This window comes from Procambarus clarkii, chromosome 49, assembly GCF_040958095.1.
Source record: "Procambarus clarkii isolate CNS0578487 chromosome 49, FALCON_Pclarkii_2.0, whole genome shotgun sequence".
Classification (NCBI taxonomy): domain Eukaryota; kingdom Metazoa; phylum Arthropoda; class Malacostraca; order Decapoda; family Cambaridae; genus Procambarus; species Procambarus clarkii.
This window is the reverse complement of record NC_091198.1, coordinates 10,541,670-10,563,995: the sequence shown is the minus strand read 5'-3', so window position 1 is coordinate 10,563,995 and position 22,326 is coordinate 10,541,670. Positions and strand designations below refer to the sequence as shown.

The following is a 22,326-nucleotide window of genomic DNA, read 5'->3' as shown; positions in this document are numbered from 1 at the left end:
GTGTGTGTGTGTGTGTGTGTGTGTGTGTGTGTGTGTGCGTGCGTGCGTGTGTGTGTGTGTGTGTGTGTGTGTGTGTGTGTGTGTGTGTGTGTGTGTGTGTGTGTGTGTGTAAGGCTCGTCTTACCAAATAAGCCTTAAAAAACTCATTCCTTGGAACAACCCGGAACTGTCGTTAGCTCCCACGGCGCGACGAGGATGGTCAGGAACCATCCCAGCCTAAACTAACAAAAACGTAGGCCTAACCAAACCTATTAAAATTGAATGTTGGCCAAAATAAAGCAACAGGAGCGAAACAACACAGGAAATTCTGTGCCAATTCGAATTGGCGGAAGTGATGGATGAGTTTAAATACCCGAGACACGTGGTTGTTAAAACGACTGACGCAATGATTGACGCAAAACAAGATAGATGCAGCCAGAGGGAGACGCAAATGTCTACATACCGTTTCCGGGTCGTGTGTGCTATATTTACTCACCTAGTTGTGCTTGCGGGAGTTGAGCTTTGGCTCTTTGGTCCCGCCTCTCAACTGTCAATCAACTAGTGTACAGATTCCTGAGCCTACTGGGCTCTATCATATCTACATCTGAAACTGTGTATGGAGTCAGCCTCCACCACATCACTGCTTAGTGTATTCCATTTGTTAACTACTCTGACACTGAAAAAGTCTTTCTAATGTCTCTGTGGCTCATTTGGGTACTAAGTTTCCACCTGTGTCCCCTTGTTCATGTTCCACCCGTGCTAAAGAGTTTGTCTTTGTCCACCCTGTCAATTCCCGTGAAAATTTTGTAAGTGGTTATCATGTCTCCCCTTACTCTTCTGTTTTCTAGGGATGTGAGGTTCAGCTCCTTTAGCCTTTCCTCGTAGCTCATACCTCTTAGTTCCGGGACGAGCCTGGTGGCATACCTCTGAATCTTCTCTAACTTTGTCTTGTGTTTAACTAAGTGTGGACTCCAGGCTGGAGCTGCATATTCCAGGATTGGTCTGACATAAGTGCTATACTAGGTTCTGGACGATTCCTTACACAAGTTTCTAAAGGCAGTTCTTATGTTGGCCAATCTAGCATATGCAGCTGATGATATCCTTTTGATGTGGGCCTCTGGGGACAGATTCGGTGTGATATCAACCCCCAGATCTTTCTCTCTATTTGACTCTTGCAGGATTTCACCTCCCAGATGGTACCTTGTGTTCAGTCTTCTGCCACCTTAGCCTAATTTCATTACTTTACACTTAACTGAGTTGAACTTTAGTAGCCATTTTCTAGACCATTCCTACAGTTTGTCCAGGTCGTCTTGTAGTCTCTGTCTATCTTCATCTGGCTTGATTCTTCTCATAATTTTTGCATCATCAGCAAACATTGAAAGTAATGAGTCTATACCCTCTGGAAGATCGTTTACACATATATTAGAAAAAGGATGGGTCCAAGTACAGAGCTCTGTGGGACTCCGCTGGTGACATCTCGCCACTCTGATGTCTCCCCCCTCACCGTTACTCGCTGTTTCCTGTTGCTTAGATACTCCCTTATCCACTGGACCACCTTACCTTTTATTCCTGCCTGTTGCTCCAACTTTTGAAACAGCCTTTTGTGAGGCACTGTGTCAAAGGCTTTCTGACAAATTGTGTGTGGAGTTGCGTGCTGTATGGTGGTACTGTGTGGTGGCACACAGTACACCATCACCACCACCACACACAACACAGTATTACCACCACCACCACTACCACCACTCCACCACCCACACAAGAGCAAGAACCACCTTCCACCAATCACCTGTTCCAGTCACAATATCCAAGCCTGGAGTAATTGGCTCTCCTCAAATTGTAAGGTGGGTCGGATAGTTTAATAAATGTCCGTCATTTCTCTGAACTGGAGCGCGGACCATCGCACAGGGGTCGTTGCCCCCCGCCCCACCACCATTACCTTCCCCCTGTCCCTACCCCCTTATTTCCTCCCCTCCCTTTCCCCTGCTTCTTTTCTTCCTGTTCGTCCCTTAAGGGCTGCACCCTCCTTCGGGGGGGGGGGGGGGGGGGTTAGACCCAAGGTCCTATCGAGGTCCCAAGGGAGACGCTGTACACACTTAAACGCCCCCTAACGAGCGTCAGGTTGTTAGGGGCCAGGCCTTCAAGATAAACCCAAATTTATTATCTTAGGACTAGACTGTTGACAAGTTGCTGACAGATTTTGCCGTTTAAAGCTAAAAAAAAATTAAAGATATCCTTTTCAATCGTTCGTAATCCTTGAAAAGTGAAGTATTTTTTATTATTTAATACCTCAGACGTGGACATTAGCAGTGATAACTAGTATTTAATGGTGATTATAATTCATTGTGTCCGGGGACAGGAAGCCAGAGTGTATTCATACACGGTAGGGTTATATCAAGGTTCCCTTCCCTCCCCCTCTCCCAAGGTCGATTTACTGACCCGCCCAGAATGGAAGACCACATCAAGCTGACTAACGTCTGGTTACCTGTATTTACTTCTAGGTGAATAGGACCATTAGGTGATAGGAAATGCGGCGCCCAATCACTTCTGTTCCGCCCGGGTTTCGATCCCGGAATGCTCGGTTGTGCGTCGAGAAAGAACCCGACTGTACTACCGTGACCCCTCTATAACAGTTGCAGAGAGTCCCGCATGCGGCCCTTTGCAAGTATACCTGCGGCCCTTGGCAAGTACACCTGCGGCCCTTTGCAAGTATACCTGCGGCCCTTGGCAAGTACACCTGCGGCCCTTTGCAAGTACACCTGCGGCCCTTTGCAAGTACACCTGCGGCCCTTTGCAAGCACACCTGTGGCCCTTTGCAAGTACACCTGCGGCCCTTTGCAAGTACACCTGCGGCCCTTTGCAAGTACACCTGCGGCCCTTTGCAAGTACACCTGCGGCCCTTTGCAAGTACACCTGCGGCCCTTTGCAAGTACACCTGCGGCCCTTTGCAAGTACACCTGCGGCCCTTTGCAAGTACACCTGCGGCCCTTTGCAAGTACACCTGCGGCCCTTTGCAAGTACACCTGCGGCCCTTTGCAAGTACACCTGCGGCCCTTTGCAAGCACACCTGTGGCCCGGGCACACACCTGTGGGCCGCACAATGGATACTGTAATTTGGTCATTTAACAGCCAAAATATCAGGTTTTTTGTAATTTAAACTATCATCTTTTAACAGATTTTAAAAACACAAAAGAAACAGGAATGCAGCTGTGAGGCAAGCGACTTAAAACTTCTAAAAATACACATGACCTTAACTGTTCAGCTGACCTAAGTTTCGTTTCAGTTTATTATCCGATGATTTTATGTTTAATTTAATTTTATTTTTTCAGATTCCACATGATCTTTAAGATGGCTCGTGAGAAACTGAACGAAGAAGGGGTGAGTGTTTCAAGAAAACTTTTAAGTAGTCAATATATTCTGCAATAATTGTTTCTAAATGACTTCAATTAGTTTTGGGGGTTGTGGCCCTCATGAGAACACTAATGTGGCCCAGATGGGCTCTCGGGGGACCCTCAGTGTGATATGCCTGCTATACATACATAAATACATACATACATACGTACATACATATGTAATATATACATTCTCTCGTCCGTCGTCCATGGACAGGAAGGGTGATATGATACATTATAATGCATATTGTACAGTGGATCATTGAGCTCTCAGCCACGGAGGCTGATTAAAGTGCTGTTACAATTGCTCGTTACAACGCTGTATGCTGTTACGTTACTAAGTTTACGAAGCGGTTGGAGTCGTGGGATTGAGTTACCAAAGCTCTCTAGCATCTTGGGTGCTCTTCATTTGCTAGTGACTATCGCGCTTGGGTTCCTAAGTGCTGGACATTGTCACTGATGCGTTGGGAGCCGAGTCAGTCATTCAGTCTCAGCATCAACAGTTCTGTAATGCTGATCGGTGCTTTCCTGGATGCCTCTGGAGGTTTCTCGGCCCCCCATGTAACTTCGAACCTATGTGACGGGCTCGAAGACGTTATCCAGGTGTCGTTAAATATGAATCTTCCCAAGAATATTCATCTCAGTGCGGCGCCTGGAGATCGTATGTGGTTGATGAGTGATACTGCCTCGTACCTCCTGGAACAATATGTTGATGAATCGCCGTTTTGAACAAGCTGTCAACGGATGATAAAGAACATTGACGAATATAAACTTATTAAAAGCGGCCGATAGATGGAAATTAATCCTATCATTGGTAGTGGCTGTTAGCTTGACGGATCTATCGGGTAGATAGGTTTGTGCACGTTAAGGCCGTACTGCCGTGCACATTATCTGTGACACGGAAGGTTTCCGTATCATATTGGAGACGGTGTGCACCAGCTTCTTAGTCGGCGCTGTGACGGCTCACTTCTTGTAGCAAGATACGAGAGCCTACGTACCTGTATTCCAGTTCAATCAAAGTTCACACAGGTGTGTGACGCGTTCCTTAATGGCGGGGTCGGCCTGTTGACTCGGAGATCAAAGAGATAGAAGAACTGTATAGCTGGCTGGCAGGGTGGAGGAGGCTGGTGTCTGTGAGGCGCGCGTGTGGGTAAGTCAGTTTTCGATTCTCAATTTGGTTTTTGTGTGTTTTTGAAGGGAAGGGAGAAAATCGTGATCAGCTAATTATAAGTCTCTCTCTCTCTCTCTCTCTCTCTCTCTCTCTCTCTCTCTCTCTCTCTCTCTCTCTCTCTCTCTCTCTCTCTCTCTCTCTCTCTCTCTCTCTCTCTCTCTCTCACACACACACACACACACACACACACACACACAGTCCTACAATAAACTATATGTGATGAAGGAATTTGAATCCCTGCCACATTAATTCATTCTTCACTGGATGCATTCCGTTGCATATGCCTGTGTGTGTGTGTGTACATTAACCAGCCAGGCTGAATTACCTATTCAACCCGCGTTGTGTGTGTGTGTTTAATGAACCAATCATTCGCCTGCATCATACAAGCAAAATTTCATATTCAAATGATATATTCGAAACTTTTGTTACGCCTCCTTGTAAGACGTCTGAGCCGGAAGTTGGAAAGGTGTTGATGTTGGCAACTCTTCCCTCGACTCCATGGATGTTTGTCAATGTCGTCTGCCTCTTCTCCTAGCCGCTGGGATGGACGATACGTGGCTAGGAACGCCCGCGAGGCTATGAGTGCTGTGGTGCTGGGAGCGTTGCGGTGCTGGGAGCGTTGTGGTGCTGGGAGCGTTGTGGTGCTGGGAGCGTTGTGGTGCTGGGAGCGTTGTGGTGCTGGGAGCGTTGTGGTGCTGGGAGCGTTGTGGTGCTGGGAGCGTTGTGGTGCTGGGAGCGTTGCGGTGCTGGGAGCGTTGTGGTGCTGGGAGCGTTGTGGTGCTGGGAGCGTTGTGGTGCTGGGAGCGTTGTGGTGCTGGGAGCGTTGTGGTGCTGGGAGCGTTGTGGTGCTGGGAGCGTTGTGGTGCTGGGAGCGTTGTGGTGCTGGGAGCGTTGTGGTGCTGGGAGCGTTGCGGTGCCGGGAGCGTTGCGGTGCCGGGAGCGTTGCGGTGCTGGGAGCGTTGTGCTGCTGGGAGCGTTGCGGTGCTGGGAGCGTTGTGGTGCCGGGAGCGTTGTGGTGCCGGGAGCGTTGTGGTGCCGGGAGCGTTGCGGTGCCGGGAGCGTTGCGGTGCCGGGAGCGTTGCGGTGCCGGGAGCGTTGTGGTGCCGGGAGCGTTGCGGTGCCGGGAGCGTTGTGGTGCTGGGAGCGTTGTGGTGCTGGGAGCGTTGCGGTGGTGGGAGCGTTGCGGTGGTGGGAGCGTTGTGGTGCTGGGAGCGTTGTGGTGCCGGGAGCGTTGCGGTGCCGGGAGCGTTGCGGTGCCGGGAGCGTTGCGGTGCCGGGAGCGTTGCGGTGCCGGGAGCGTTGCGGTGCCGGGAAGGGTCGCTGGGGTGATGAGCGCTGACTTAAGACTCTCAGGGCAGGACCGCATTTCTCGCTAATAACAGACGATCGTCCTATGCAGGTAATTAATAACAGATTGGCAGTGTGACCAACCACACGACATCTTTCCTTCCAAAAGTCGTGGAAACAAACAAACAAACAAAGACCAGCATATAGGTTTAAGATGATGAAATTGTAGCATACGCTTCTCAAACAAAAATAATAAAAAGCAATAAATCGAATAGATTTGTTTTTGACAAGACAACAAGACAATTTTTTTTTTGTCTTGTTGAGCTTATGATCTTTATTCTAAATTGATCTGATCACTCACTGTTTTTCACTATCAGGGACACTGCTCTTGCTGGCAGTATTCACTGCTGTGACTGTCACTGTTGCCAGTGTCGTGGTCACTGCCGTCACTATCATAGTCACTGATGGCACTTTCACTGTCACTGCAAAATCATGGGCTAAGCACCATACTGTAATTAAGAGATCAGCTTTGTAGGTGCGTCGAGACGCCAGTCCTTGATAATCTGCGACTTCGGCGTCATTTCTACGACGCCGGCGTCATTTTGACGACGCCGGCGTCGTAAAAATAATAGCGGCGTCATGCCACTGTTCGCAGTGTGATGTCTGAATCACAGCCCAGGTGATCAGGTATCCCTTGGAGATGTTAATGAAGTGTTCAGAAGTTCTCCTTTGAACACCATGAGAACAATGATCACAGAATTCTTCACTCTCAAGAATTACGACTACATAGCCAATGGAAGGGATATGAGGGACAAGGATTTAGGATAGGATAGGAAAGAATGATGCTCAATGGAATGGGTCGGGGGATTGAACGCCGACCTGCAAGTAGGGAGAGCATCCGTCGCTCTACCGTCCACGAATACGGGGTTCGATCCCACTTTACAAACACAGTGTTGGTAAACGTGTGCAATTATGGGCGCTTTGCAGGCCTTAAGATTCGTGGTGCGTGAGCCATGAGCATCATGTTTGAATTTGAGATTAATGGTCACCATTTAAGGCGGTCGTCAGGCTGTGAGAGATGCTCAGGTTAAGGGAGCATTGGTAATCTTGGAGCCATTGTTATCGTCTGAGTGGCGGGGCTCTGCACCCACAACACTGTGTGTGTGTGTGTGTGTGTGTGTGTGTGTGTGTGTGTGTGTGTGTGTGTGTGAGTGCGTGCGTGTGTGCGTGTGCGTGTGTGTGTGTGTGTGTGTGTGTGTGTGTGTGTGTGTGTGTTGGATGTGGGGGCAATCTCTTGGCTGGGGTGTGACGGAACGCCAGTCACCACAGTCGGGTGTAACCGAACGCCAGCCACCACAGTCAGGTGTAACCGAACGCCAGCCACCACAGTCGGGTGTAACCGAACGCCAGCCACCACAGTCGGGTGTAACTGAACGCCAGCCACCACAGTCGTGTGTAACCGAACGCCAGTCACCACAGTCGGGTGTAACCGAACGCCAGCCACCACAGTCGGGTGTGTGTGCATAAGTAGATATTGAAACATGATATGAAACAGGATGTTCTGAAGGATGTGAATCTATGTGTCAGTAAACTGTATGACAGTAAACTATTATGAGTAAAGTACTCCCTATTTCATTTAAGGTTTTCATTTTGACCCAAACTAAGGACCTGGAATTCATCTCATGATATTTTCTGCTGCCCAGTCGGAGACTGTTGATATCGGCTGCAGTCGAAGGCTGTTGATATCGGCTGCAGTCGAAGGCTGTTGATATCGGCTGCAGTCGAAGGCTGTTGATATCGGCTGCAGTCGAAGGCTGTTGATATCGGCTGCAGTCGAAGGCTGTTGATATCGGCTGCAGTCGAAGGCTGTTGATATCGGCTGCAGTCGAAGGCTGTTGATATCGGCTGCAGTCGAAGACTGTTGATATCGGGTGCTTGAAGTTGTTCTATGTCTTCTATAGAAATAAATTTCACGCTGGTCTGTGTCTCAACTGCAAGGACTGTGTGCCCTGAGGTGCAAAGACTGTACACCCTGGGGAGGTTCTTGCGGGCTCACCATAGCCCGTGCTGCTTGGAACTTTGTTCCGGGTAGCGAATCTTAAACAACAACTTCCTGGCAGGTGTTTATCTACTGGTCAAGCGAAAATTTAGTGACTAGACCACACACTAGAAAGTGAAGGGACGACGACGTTTCGCTCCGTCCTGGACTATTCTCAAGTCGAGTGTTTTGGTCCAGGACGGACTGAAACGTCGTCGTCCCTTCACTTTCTAGTGTGTGCGCTCTGGTCAACATACGTCAGCCACGTTATTGTGACTCCATCGTCTGCAAGCGAAAAAAAATTTGTTGCAAAATCTAAATAGTTCTCTGACCTGTGATTGGTTATTTCCAGATTGATTTCCTGTCATAATGCTATTTGATCTTCTCCATCTTAAACTTGGGGGGGGGGGGGTATAGGGACGTCTCCATGGAATTTAATATTCGGCACTTAGGGGGGGGGGGAGTGCTTGCAGCTCAGGAACAAGTGACAGTTATTGGGCTGTCCTCTTGTATGTGAAGGTCGACCTCGACCGAGGGGGAGAGTTTGAAGGTCGACCTCGACCGAGGGGGAGAGTTTGAAGGTCGACCTCGACCAACGCGAGGTGTGAAGGTCGCACATCAGCTGTCTGCAGTGACACGAAGCTGTCTGCAGTGACACGAAGCTGTCTACAGTAGCACGAAGCTGTCTACAGTAGCACGAAGCTGTCTGCAGTGACACGAAGCTGTCTACAGTAGCACGAAGCTGTCTACAGTAGCACGAAGCTGTCTGCAGTGACACGAAGCTGTCTGCAGTGACACGAAGCTGTCTGCAGTGACACGAAGCTGTCTGCAGTGACACGAAGCTGTCTGCAGTGACACGAAGCTGTCTACAGTGACACGAAGCTGTCTACAGTAGCACGAAGCTGTCTGCAGTGACACGAAGCTGTCTGCAGTGACACGAAGCTGTCTGCAGTGACACGAAGCTGTCTACAGTGACACGAAGCTGTCTACAGTAGCACGAAGCTGTCTACAGTGACACGAAGCTGTCTACAGTGACACGAAGCTGTCAATATGTGCCCTTCATACCTCGCGGTACCCCAACACTACCGACTATTCTCCCTTCACTGTTGACAAGTACACTCCTCACTGTATGTATTGCTTCCCCCCCATTCACTGTATAGCCAAGATGGAGCTTTTAAAGTAGCGTGCAGAGCGCCATCACGTTGAAGTGTAACTTTACCTCAATCACACTTTGCTACCTCACTCTAACACCTTACCTTTACCTCTTCCTTTACCCACATATCCATCTCTCTCTCTCTCCAATACCCACTCGCCTGCCTATCTTTCCCCGCTCTTCCTCTCTCTCTCGCGAAGCTCCATGTTTACCTTCATCATGTTTGTCTAATAAATCCCAGCTGTCAGTCTTGCCAACAACACCTTTAGTCACCTCTGGCAAGAGTTGATCCGTGGGTATGAAAACTCTCCGGCGGCGCCTGTCATTAATCCCGAGCGAGGGAAGGCTGGCCGGGGGAGAGAGAGTCCCTGTGCTCACCTTTGTCTGGGTCCCGCTGACGCTAAGTATTAATCACCCCGCATTAATATTCCATGTGTATATTAATGCTCGTTTATTATCCGTCGCAGGAGACATGTTGATGAATGTGTGTGTGTGGGTGTGTGTGTGTGTGGGTGTGTGTGTGTGTGTGTGTGTGTGGGGGGGGGTGTGTGTGTGTGGGTTTGTGTGTGGGGGTGTGTGTGTGGGTTTGTGTGTGTGTGTGTGTGTGTGTGTGTGTGTGTGTGTGTGTGTGTGTGTGTGTGTGTGTGTGTGTGTGTGTGTGGGTGTGGGAGAGAGACACACAGGGCAATGTGTAGGTAGTATGTGCTGTGGGAATTACTGTGACAAAGAGGCAGGTTCTTTGCTAAATCTCCTCGCTTCTGTATGGCAGGAAAAACACCACAGATGGGCTGACCATACAGGGGACCCGAGGAGTTGTGGGGGGGGTGTCTGGTGGTCATGACTGGGTAAAGGCAGGTGGGGGAGAGGTGGCCAGGGGTCAAGTTGTTTTGCAACATGAAATGCAGTTTAAGGATGCAACAGAGGGGGAGGGGGCGAGGGGAGGGGGGAATTATGAGAGTGGGGGTATCTGGGAGAGTTTGGGGCTCTGAGGCTTATCTGCGAGGCGAGTCATCTGTCTGTAGAATCACTTTTCAAAGACGTTTTATAATGAATGGAGATCGTTACGGCCTGACGGGTAGTTGAGTGGTTGGGTGACGGGGTGGGTGGGGGTGGGGCCGGCTCTGAGGCGAGGGATTGATGCTAAGGGGTCTTTAGCTTGTTGAGTTTCCCGATTCTCTACACGACTTAATTGTTCACCAAGTAGTTGGTGTACAATTAAGCCCTCCTTATGGCCATCCTAGTCTCGCCTCTCACCATCCTCCTCCTTATGCTTTACAACTCTTGATCAACCTTATTTCTCTTGTCTTAAGGATACATACGTTGTTCAGCACGAGCCTTAATTCACGTCCAAAGCACGAGGTTGGACACAACCACACGCCCGCACGTGTACGTACACACACACTCACACACACACACACACACACACACACACACACACACACACACACTCACACACACTCACACACATTTACGACCACGTGGCTCTAGGTAGAACAAAAATGGCGTTTACATTATTTGCTCTCGACTGAGCTGTGAAAACCCGTTGTCCGGCAGTCATGCCCGCGGTGGAGTGAACCACAGTACACCGACAGGTAGAATAGGCCTGGTAGGCGAAGCATAAAGAGTTAGGCCTCTCACCTCCCGTAGCCACTGATAGGTATGTACAGAGAGAAAGAGAGAGAGAATTTGTGGTCACTGGTTCGTGTCAAGCTTCACATAGTAATCTTGCATATAAAAATGTTGCTTCGCTTGATAATCACGTTGCACACTACACGCACGCACTCGCGCACGCATGCCGATGCGCACGCATACAGTGCCCCACAGGAGACGCGTGCACAACATGGAGAAACAGGCAGGAGTGACCGGGGAAGGGTGCTCCAGTGGATGAAGGAGTACCTAAGCAACAGGAAACAGAGTTGTCACATTACGGCTCACCATAGCCCGTGCTACATGAACATTTTGTTCTGAGTAGTTATACCTAAAACAAGATCAACAGAGTGCCATAATAGAGATGCCTCAGAGTGCCAGTAGTTATCTTACGTGATTGGCTTACTAGAGCAGGAGATAGACTCCGGTTGACCAACCCGTTATCTTGAGGTTATCTTGAGATGATTTCGGGGCTTAGCGTCCCCGCGGCCCGGTCCTCGACCAGGTTTCCTTTTTGTTACACACACCCCCAGGAAGCAGCCCGTAGCAGCTGTCTAACTCCCAGGTACCTATTTACTGCTAGGTAACAGGGGTCATCAGGGGTGAAAGAAACTCTGCCCAATTTGTTTCCGCCTCCACCGGGGATCGAACCCGGAACCTCAGGACTACGAATCCGAAGCGCTGTCCATTCAGCTATGAGGCCCGTCCTCTTAAAATTACGTCGCTTTTCGCTCGTTTGTTCGTTTGGCCAAAAATGGGCGTACAGTAATTTGAAATGAAATCGGCTCACGAAAGGGAAGTTCTGTCCCGTTTTCTGTTTTGGGTCCTCTGGCTTACTCGGGTAGGTTAGGAGAGGAAACTTTCAATTAACGGTTTTCATGACGTTTTGAAACCTTAGGAGAACGTCCTGCCCTCATAACCTACCTGAGGAGGTAGGAAATAATAATAAAAAAAATTAATTACCATAATTTTTAATTTTCAAATTACGTCCATACCGGCAAACGGCCAAATTCAGACATAATTTGTTAAGAGAACAGGTTGGATGAACTGCCCTACAGTACTAGGTGATTACGAACAATTAAAGAATGTTCCAGCCAATGGCTACTAGAGTTTAGCTCAGGAAAGTGTAAAGTAATAAAGGTCCTGGCTAGGAACAGGAGTGGAGTTTTCGTACACTATATGTACGATTTTTTTTTATAGTGTACGAATAATTTTTTTAACTTGAGAAGCAGTGTTTTTCGTACACTGCCTCTCACGGGAAGTAGTGATGCAATCGTACACACACACACACACACACACACACACACACACACACACACACACACACACACACACACACACACACACACACACACACACACACACTCTCTCTCTCTCTCTCTCTCTCACTGTGTACGTTGCCCGGTTTAATACCTCATTTAAGGCCAAATAAATGAAGGTCGTCCTTGGATATATTTCTTACCATTAGTGTAATGAGGTTAGAGACCTAATATACCTGTCTCAAAAAAAAAAAAATTACGGGCTCACCATAGCCCGTGCTGCTTGGAACTTTTTGTTCCGGGTAGCGAATCTTTAACAACAACATATACCTGTCTCGCGAGACAAGCGCGAGTAATATGAGCAATTTCTCACAGAGAAATTATCTCAAGGTCTCATCTCAAGGTCTCATCTCAAGGTCTCATTTCAAGGTCTCATCTCAAGGTCTCATTTCAAGGTCTCATCTCAAGGTCTCATCTCATGGTCTCATCTCAAGGTCTCATCTCATGGTCTCATCTCAAGGTCTCGTCTCAAGGTCTCGTCTCAAGGTCTCACCTCAAGGTCTCATCTCATGGTCTCATCTCAAGGTCTCATCTCAAGATCTCGTCTCAAGGTCTCATCTCATGGTCTCATCTCAAGGTCTCGTCTCAAGGTCTCGTCTCAAGGTCTCACCTCAAGGTCTCATCTCATGGTCTCATCTCAAGGTCTCATCTCAAGATCTCGTCTCAAGGTCTCGTCTCAAGGTCTCATCTCAAGGTCTCATCTCATGGTCTCATCTCAAGGTCTCATCTCATGGTCTCATCTCAAGGTCTCATCTCAAGATCTCGTCTCAAGGACTCATCTCAAGGTCTCATCTCAAGGTAACCAAGGAGTACTTGGGACTCACTACAGCTCGCTAGACCCAAGTCTGAAAGGAAGATTTGAAGGAGAAGATATACCAAGAGGTTTACTCCGCCTCACGGTGTAAGTACTCTTAGGAGTTTACTTTCGTCCTGGGATATATTCCGGACTCGAGGAATACTCGCCGGATGGTCAATAGGTTATTGTGGTGGTCTTAATAACCCTCCAGAGGTGGACAGACCAAGCCCCCATCACCAAACCCCCCAAAAAAACTCATTCGAACTACTTTCTGTATCCACCTAACTACAGGATGTCCAGTTTTATATGGCACTAGAGGCACTAGAGGTATACCTAAGCCAGCAATAACCCTCCAGAAGTATACCTTGGCCAGCAATAACCCTCCAGAAGTATACCTAAACCAGCAATAACCCTCCAGAAGTATACCTAAGCCAGCAATAACCCTCCAGAAGTATACCTAAGCCAGCAATAACCCTCCAGAAGTATACCTTGGCCAGCAATAACCCTCCAGAAGTATACCTAAGCCAGCAATAACCCTCCAGAAGTATACCTAAGTCAGCAATAACCCTCCAGAAGTATACGTAAGTCAGCAATAACCCTCCAGAAGTATACCTAAGCCAGCAATAACCCTCCAGAAGTATACCTAAGTCAGCAATAACCCTCCAGAAGTATACCTAAGTCAGCAATAACCCTCCAGAAGTATACCTTGGCCAGCAATAACCCTCCATAAGTATACCTAGGCCAGCAATAACCCTCCAGAAGTATACCTAGGCCAGCAATAACCCTCCAGAAGTATACCTAAGTCAGCAATAACCCTCCAGAAGTATACCTAAGCCAGCAATAACCTCCAGAAGTATACCTAAGTCAGCAATAACCCTCCAGAAGTATACCTAAGTCAGCAATAACCCTCCAGAAGTATACCTAAGCCAGCAATAACCCTCCAGAAGTATACCTAAGCCAGCAATAACCCTCCCGAAGTATACCTAAGCCAGCAATAACCCTCCAGAAGTATACCTAAGCCAGCAATAAGCCTCCAGAAGTATACCTAAACCAGCAATAACCCTCCAGAAGTATACCTAGGCCAGCAATAACCCTCCAGAAGTATACCTAGGCCAGCAATAACCCTCCAGAAGTATACCTAGGCCAGCAATAACCCTCCAGAAGTATACCTAGGCCAGCAATAACCCTCCATAAGTATACCTAGGCCAGCAATAACCCTCCAGAAGTATACCTAGGCCAGCAATAACCCTCCAGAAGTATACCTAGGCCAGCAATAACCCTCCAGAAGTATACCTAGGCCAGCAATAACCCTCCAGAAGTATACCTAGGCCAGCAATAACCCTCCAGAAGTATACCTAGGCCAGCAGTAACCCTCCAGAAGTATACCTAGGCCAGCAATAACCCTCCAGAAGTATACCTAGGCCAGCAGTAACCCTCCAGAAGTATACCTAGGCCAGCAATAACCCTCCAGAAGTATACCTAGGCCAGCAATAACCCTCCAGAAGTATACCTAGGCCAGCAATAACCCTCCAGAAGTATACCTAGGCCAGCAATAACCCTCCAGAAGTATACCTAGGCCAGCAATAACCCTCCAGAAGTATACCTAGGCCAGCAATAACCCTCCAGAAGTATACCTAAGCCAGCATCAACCTTCCAGATAGTATTGATGGGAATAGCTGTGAATCGGGCTCACCATAGCCCGTGCTACTTGGAACTTGTTCCGAGTAGCTGAATCTATAACAACAACAACAACAGCTGTGAATCGTCCAGGCCTGTCCAAGTACCCGAGCTGTCAGTATCTTTGCTATGAAGTCCTTTTCACATTGATCAACCTAGAAATTGTTACAAATAATTGTCACAACTATTGGGCATTATAATAATAATAATAATAATAATAATAATAATATATTCACAAGAAGGTACAATGGATTGGTGAGATTACATAGGATTGGTATTTGTACATTTCTTCAGAAGCCACTAACACGCATAGCCTTTCGGGCAGACTTATAGTAAATAACATATATTTTAATCCTTTGTTAAATTAACTAGCCACAGCTGCGATGGGTGGATTGGGAGGCCAAGGGGGGGTTGTATGGGGTGGGGGGTGGGGGGGTTATCTTGAGGTTATCTTGAGATGATTTCGGGGCTTTTTAGTGTCCCCGCGGCCCGGTCCTCGACCAGGCCTCCACCCCCAGGAAGCAGCCCGTGACAGCTGACTAACACCCAGGTACCTATTTTACTGCTAGGTAACAGGGGCATAGGGTGAAAGAAACTCTGCCCATTGTTTCTCGCCGGCGCCTGGGATCGAACCCAGGTCCACAGGATCACAAGTCCAGCGTGCTGTCCGCTCGGCCGACCGGCTCCCCAGTTTTTCTGACCGGGTCCCCAGTTACAGTTTTTCAATTATCAAAATCCTCGGTGTAACTGAATGAAGACTTCGTGCAAGATTGTTGACATTAAGTGTTGACTTTAACACCTGTTATAACTCAGTCGTGGACATACGGGTGTTTATTCTTGCCATTAACATGTTCCATGGAGGACATCTCTCTTGAGTACTGGTTCACAGTTGTTGATCTGGTGTAAGGAGGGAGGGTGGAGAAGGTAGGAGGGCTTGGGAGGGGGAAGGGAGTGAGGAAAGGGGAGAGAACTGGAGAGGGGAAGGGGGAGAGGGAGGGAGGGAGTTGAGGAGTGCTTGGAAGGGCCTGGTAGGGCTTGGGAGGACCTAGTAGGGTTTGGGAGGGCCTGGAAGGGGTTTGGAGGGCCTGGGAGGGCTTTGGAGGGCCTGGAAGGGCCTGGGAGGGCTTGGGAGGGACTGGGAGGGCTTTGGAGGGCTTTGGAGGGCCTGAGAGGGTTTTGGAGGGCCTGGGAGGCCTTTGGAGGGCCTGGGAGGGTTTTGGAGGGCCTGGGAGGGTTTTGGAGGGCCTGGGAGGCCTTTGGAGGGCCTGGGAGGCCTTTGGAGGGCCTGGGAGGCCTTTGGAGGGCCTGAGAGGGTTTTGGAAGGCCTGGGAGGCCTTTGGAGGGCCTGGGAGGGCTTGGGAGGGCATGGGAAGGCCTGGAAGAGAGAGGTGTCCGTCTCCCATGCCTGGACAGGTCGGTGACATATGTACTCACCTAATTGTATGTCCGGCGGGTGAGCCACAGCTCTTGGTTCCCGCCTCTTTAACTTATGTCTGGTGTAGTGGCTGTAATCATTGGCTGACACCAGAGAATTTCTGAGATAACCAACTGTACAGTAAGAAACAGTGACGTGTTGCCAACATGTTGCTTTAGTAACACGAGCTGTAACACAGGCTGTAACACATGATACATTACCATAACTCTCCAGTTAGTATAAGAACACTTTAAGTTATTCCTTAAAAAAAAGCAACTAACTTCTCACAGAGGCGACTCGTGTCCAGTGACGGAGGCTGACCCAAGACGTCCAAAGACAGCCGCTCACCGTCGTAGGAATGACAGGGGGGAGAGATGCCTGACGTAGCTCTCACAGTCTCCTGACCTGAGGAGATCATTGTCAGGAGGCCAGGCTAGGGGGCTTGGCCCGGGGGCTTGGCCCGGGGGCTTGGACCGGGGGCTTGGACCGGGGGCTTGGCAAGGGGCTTGGCCCGGGGGGCTTGGCCCGGGGGGCTTGGCCTGGCTGGCTTGGCCTGGCTGGCTTGGCCTGGCGGGCATGGCTGCGTGCAGCAGTGAGTAACCTGGCCAAAGGTAACGACCAAAATACTGACCAGCTGCTCATGGAAATAGAAAAAATAACCTTATGGGCCCCAGAGGACGACGGGGAATACGATTCAGACAACTGTAGGAACATTACTTCACACATTACTACAGAGTTACAAAACCAATATGTGATCCATTGAGATTTATCCGCCAAGAAGTTGTTAAAAGACACTCGGATATAACCAAACTGGAGCCTAACATACGGGTCATATATACTCACACACACACCGGCTGTGTGAGATAGAAATTGGTAACACTTAGTGGCCCAGCGCAGGAATATATCCCAGCATCAAAATACACAAAAAATAAGGGGGTATACTAGTATACTAGTTAATAAATAGTAGGGAGATCCCGCCAAACACACACCGAAACTACGACGTTGGTACAACGTTCGAGCAAGTTTTAACACTTCCTAACCAGTTATAACAACCAATATAGCAAGTTGTAACAACGTTCTAATACGTCATAAACACGTTAAGCCAAGATGTAACAACTTTATTTCAAGTTGTAACAAGCGGAAAATAGAGACAGTTTCGGTTTGTGTTTCCAGGGATGTATCACCGCCCAGCTGAAGCACCTACATGTGTACATATCTGTACATTGTACATATCTTTACATGTACATATTTTCACATGTGCAGTCTGGCTTCAACATCTGAGCGGTCCGACTCCTCCCTCTTCTCAGTCACGACTCTCACAAATAAGATGCCAGCATCTAATAATTTGGGAAGAAAATGAGAGACAAAAAACAAATGAATGTTTACACACATCAATATGGCCGACATGACACAAGCCCCGCGCATGCGCGTGGGAGTCGAGGTCACACTGAAAACAATACTTGTATTTATTTTAATATATATAAAATGATGATAAAGACTTAACCTTATATTTTGTGTGTGTGTGTGATCTTAAATTACCACACCCACCATTTTGAGGGCCATTTCCCATCTTTTTGTTTTAAGGTCAACGTATCGTAAAAAGCCTTCACAGCTGTTAATATTAACAGCAGTTCTGCATGTGCCAACTACTTAATCAGGCTGTTAAGACGTTAACCTAAAAAATATAAGAAGCTGCAGGTATTGACCATCAGCTTCTATTTATGTTCACCCAAACCCATCTGTCTAACCTACGCTAGAAACAATCCAGCGATTCTATATCTCTTTAAGTTACCCGATAGTTCCATATAAACCATCTATCTTATTTCTAAACCAGTATTTACCCAGGTCTTTCCAATATTTAAACTTATAACCAGTTAATATCCGTCACTTAGTGCTCCGTTTTGAGGTGATTTATTTTATTTTAAACCTCAAACACCTCAATTTTTAATTTATTTTATTTAATATAGTATACTTCAGCCATGTTACCCCATACTCTTCTTTCTAGAGAATGGAACTAATTATCACTTGAACTGCGAACTCAACATATTTTCCTACATTCTTCTTGAGAGGTTATCTTGAGATGATTTCGGGGCTTTAGTGTCCCCGTGGCCCGGTCCTCGACCAGGCCTCCACCCCCAGGAAGCATCCCGTGACAGCTGACTAACACACAGGTACCTATTTTACTGCTAGGTAACAGGGGCATTACATTAATCTACATCTGGCAATGTTTCGTGTATTATAAAAGACTGTATAGATCGATTTAAATACATCGTCTTGTGTGGATTTTTGTCGTCTTCTGCATATATTTCTCGCACTATTTTCGTATTGTCTGCAAATTTGATAATATAGATGTAATAGCGTTGATTAGTCAACGCTCTAATCTAATGGGTTACTGTGAAGAGTGGTTGTGGGGAGTGATGCATGATAGAACATTGCAGCTTGTATAATTCATTATGTAAGTGGGACAGGAAGCCAGAGTGTATTCACACAGGTTTTGGCTTTTATCGAGGCAAATATAATTTGTCACATATCGCTATATGGTCTGCCACTGCTGTTCTGCTGGACCCGTGATTATAGCAGGCAGGGAGTTACCTTGAGGTGCTTCCGGGGCTTAGTGTCCCCGCGGCCCGGTCGTCGACCAGGCCTCCTGGTTGCTGGACTGATCAACCAGGCTGTTGGACGCGGCGGCTGCTCGCAGCTTGACGTATGAGTCACAGCCTGGTTGATCAGGTACCCTTTGGAGGTGCTTATCCAGTTCTCTCAGGTCAGGTCACTCATGGTAGGGGGTCACCAAGCAGAAACAATTATTAAATGGTCCAGCATTAAAGGATAAAAACACTAAATTTAGTCAGTTACTGGGTTGTTGTTTTTAGATTCAGCTACTCGGAACAAAAGTTCCAAGTAGCACGGGCTATGGTGAGCCCGTGGTGGACTTACCTGGCACAGGAGCGGGGCAAGTAGCACGGGCTATGGTGAGCCCGTAGTGGACTGACCTGGCACAGGAGCGGGGCAAGTAGCACGGGCTATGGTGAGCCCGTAGTGGACTTACCTGGCACAGGAGCGGGGCAAGTAGCACGGGCTATGGTGAGCCCGTAGTGGACTTACCTGGCACAGGAGCGGGGCAAGTAGCACGGGCTATGGTGAGCCCGTGGTGGACTGACCTGGCACAGGAGCTGGGCAAGTAGCACGGGCTATGGTGAGCCCGTGGTGGACTGACCTGGCACAGGAGCGGGGCAAGTAGCACGGGCTATGGTGAGCCCGTAGTGGACTGACCTGGCATAGGAGCGGGGCAAGTAGCACGGGCTATGGTGAGCCCGTGGTGGACTGACCTGGCACAGGAGCGGGGCTGTAACTGTCAGTTACTGGGATAATGTTATAAGAATGATAATGTTATTTTTGTTCAATGTTCATTTACCTTCGTGTTCTCGTGCTAGACTCTTGGGTTTATATGGAAGAACAAATGTCATCATATCCTTGTAGTTTCTGGTAGCAAATAACTTTGTTGACCAAACCACACACTAGAAAGTGAAGGGACGACGACGTTTCGGACCGTCCTGGACCATTCTCAAGTCGATTGTGACTTGAGAATGGACTCAAGTTACAATCGACTCAAGTCACGATCAAGACACAATCGACTTGAGAATGGTCCAGGACCGACCGAAACGTCGTCGTCCCTTCACTTTCTAGTGTGGTGTTTGGTCAACATATTTCAGCCACGTTATTGTGACTCCTCGTCTGTACACAAATAACTTTGGGAAGTGTCGCAAAGTTATTTGCGACGACGCAAAAAAGATTCGACGTCGCTGGACGTCGAATCGCTGGATTCGACGTCCAGCTGACCCTGAACTCTGCAGATTTATTCTCAAACATTCCATCAGTGTTTCTGAATATGGAATTAAACAAGAGTTTATGAGAAATTTTTAAATTTCTCAAAAGGCAAATTTCCAAATATTTTCATCACACAATCTTAGCTAAATATCTCAGATTTGTCAGATGCAAGAAGTTATCCACTGGTTGTCTTAGAACACTTGGACTCGGAAGAACACTTAGAACACACTAGACACACTCTCTCTAAACACATAGGATGAACCTCTGATATGTAGTAAGCCACCAGAAGCATTATATATTGTGACTTTTCTGTACCCTCGGCGTTCCCTGACTTGATTTTCTACTCAAGATTACAGACGAGGAGGAGATTAACATCAGGCATCTGGGTGCCAGGAATGAGTATTGGGCAACGATGTTATGTTGTTGGTTCTGGTTGTGTCGTACATCAACATGGACTTAACTATCTTAACCTTAAGGGGCCAAATTCACGAAGCAGTTACGCAAACACTTACGAACCTGTACATCTTTTCTCCATCTTTGGCGGCTTTGTTTCCAATTATTAAACAGTTAATGAGCTCCCAAGCACCAGGAGGCTGTTTATAACAATAACAACAGCTGAATGGGAAGTTTTCATGCTTGTAAACTGTTTAATAAATGTAACCAAAGCCGTCAAAGATCGAGGAAAGATGTACACGTTCGTAAGTGCTTGCGTAAGTGCTTTCGTGAATCTGGCCTCTTAACTGCATCTTAACCACCGTTAATACCGGGTTGGTAGCCCTGCAAGGAGCAGTGTTGCCGACCACCACTCGGGCTGAGTAGTCTGTGGCGAGGCCTGTTAGCGGGGTCAGGCTTTGGGGTGATATTCAGTGTTGTAAATAGTAATTTTGGATGCTTGAAGGAGGAGCTTGTGTTCCTTCACCCTGCTCCTTACCCACACCACCCCTGGCCTGCCCTTCCTCCTCCTCCACGTGCCCTGGCACGCCCTCCACGTGCCCTGGCACGCCCTCCACGTGCCCTGGCACGCCCACCACCACACACACGTGCCCTGATAAGGGCTCTAACACACAGCTGGGACACCTTGCGTCACACACACATAGCTGGGGGACACCTTGCGTCACACACACACAGCTGGGGCACCTTGCGTCATGCACACATAGCTGGGGGCACCTCGTGTCACACACACACACACACACACACACACACACACACACACACACACACACACACACACACACACACACACACACACACACACACACTCACACACACACAGCTGGGGGACACCTTGCGTCACACACCACCTACACAACTATCCCAACAGTACAGATGTGACCACCCTCCTAGCAACTATCTCACGGGTGACAATGAAATTTGAGATGTAGTTGAAAATTTGCCAAACCTGCACACACATCCGCACAACGCATAGTTGGGTAGTTAACGCAAGCACGCATAGCTGGACACCTCGAACAAGTACACAGAGTGGTGTACCTCACGTGCGCATGCGTATTGCGGTAGAGTTCTAAAGCCAAACACGCAAGAAAGAGATAATATAATTAACCAAGCAAGTAAGCTACGAACTAGTTAATAGAATTAAGAGGGGGGAAACGGGAAAGCAAATTGAAAACAACGTAGCTGTTCAATCCCAGAGCAACCCAAGCAATTGAACTACCGCATCAAGTGGATAATATCTGTTGAAATTGAAATAAGTTCATTGAGGTTTATATACGTACAGAGGGATGAGGTTGCTCCAGCTATTCTCACCCCGTTCAGTACAACGTATTCATATATACATATATAGACACATATCACAAACAGTAGTCATATACTGAACATTCTGAGTGATACACATGTATACTTCTTCCTTTACACATGCAGCATGTTACCAGACGTACACACACATACTTCTATGACTAGGCACAGAGACAATTTGTAATAGACATTCAGACAATGCAATAAAAGGTTACAATCTTGGTGCAAAAATTCTTCTATCTCTCCAGAATATCAGCAATCTTCCCCTTGTGACACATCCAGGCTATTTGTTCAGGAACAGTCCTTATCTCAGTGTTTCATATCAGCAATCTTCCCCCTTGTGACACATCCAGGCTATTTGTTCAGGAACAGTCCTTATCTCAGTGTTTCATATCAGCAATCTTCCCCCTTGTGACACATCCAGGCTATTTGTTCAGGAACAGTCCTTATCTCAGTGTTTCTATATGCATTAACCATTGGACAATCAGGAACATAATGGGTGAGGGTGTGAGACCTTAACATACCACATAGTTTATACTTTATCATTAACATCTGTTCCATATCGTACCACGGAAACCATCCCTTGTACCTCACAGACCATCCCTTGTACCTCACAGACCATCCCTTGTACCACAGACCATCCTTTGTACCACACAGACCATCCCTTGTACCTCACAGACCATCCCTTGTACCTCACAGACCATCCCTTGTACCTCACAGACCATCCCTTGTACCTCACAGACCATCCCTTGTACCTCACAGACCATCCCTTGTACCACACAGACCATCCCTTGTACCTCACAGACCATCCCTTGTACCTCACAGACCATCCCTTGTACCTCACAGACCATCCCTTGTACCTCACAGACCATCCCTTGT

General features: G+C 47.9%; 1 protein-coding gene across 1 annotated transcript in view; it reads left to right on the top strand.

Moving 5' to 3' along the window:
- Positions 1-3,329: 3,329 nt before the first annotated feature.
- Positions 3,330-22,326, top strand: part of LOC123763305 (general transcription factor 3C polypeptide 3) — a 627,296-nt gene continuing 608,299 nt past the window's right edge. The window contains exon 1 of the mRNA XM_069302985.1: positions 3,330-3,354. The gene's annotated coding sequence lies outside the window, so the exon portion shown is untranslated. The remainder of the gene's footprint in view (positions 3,355-22,326) is intronic.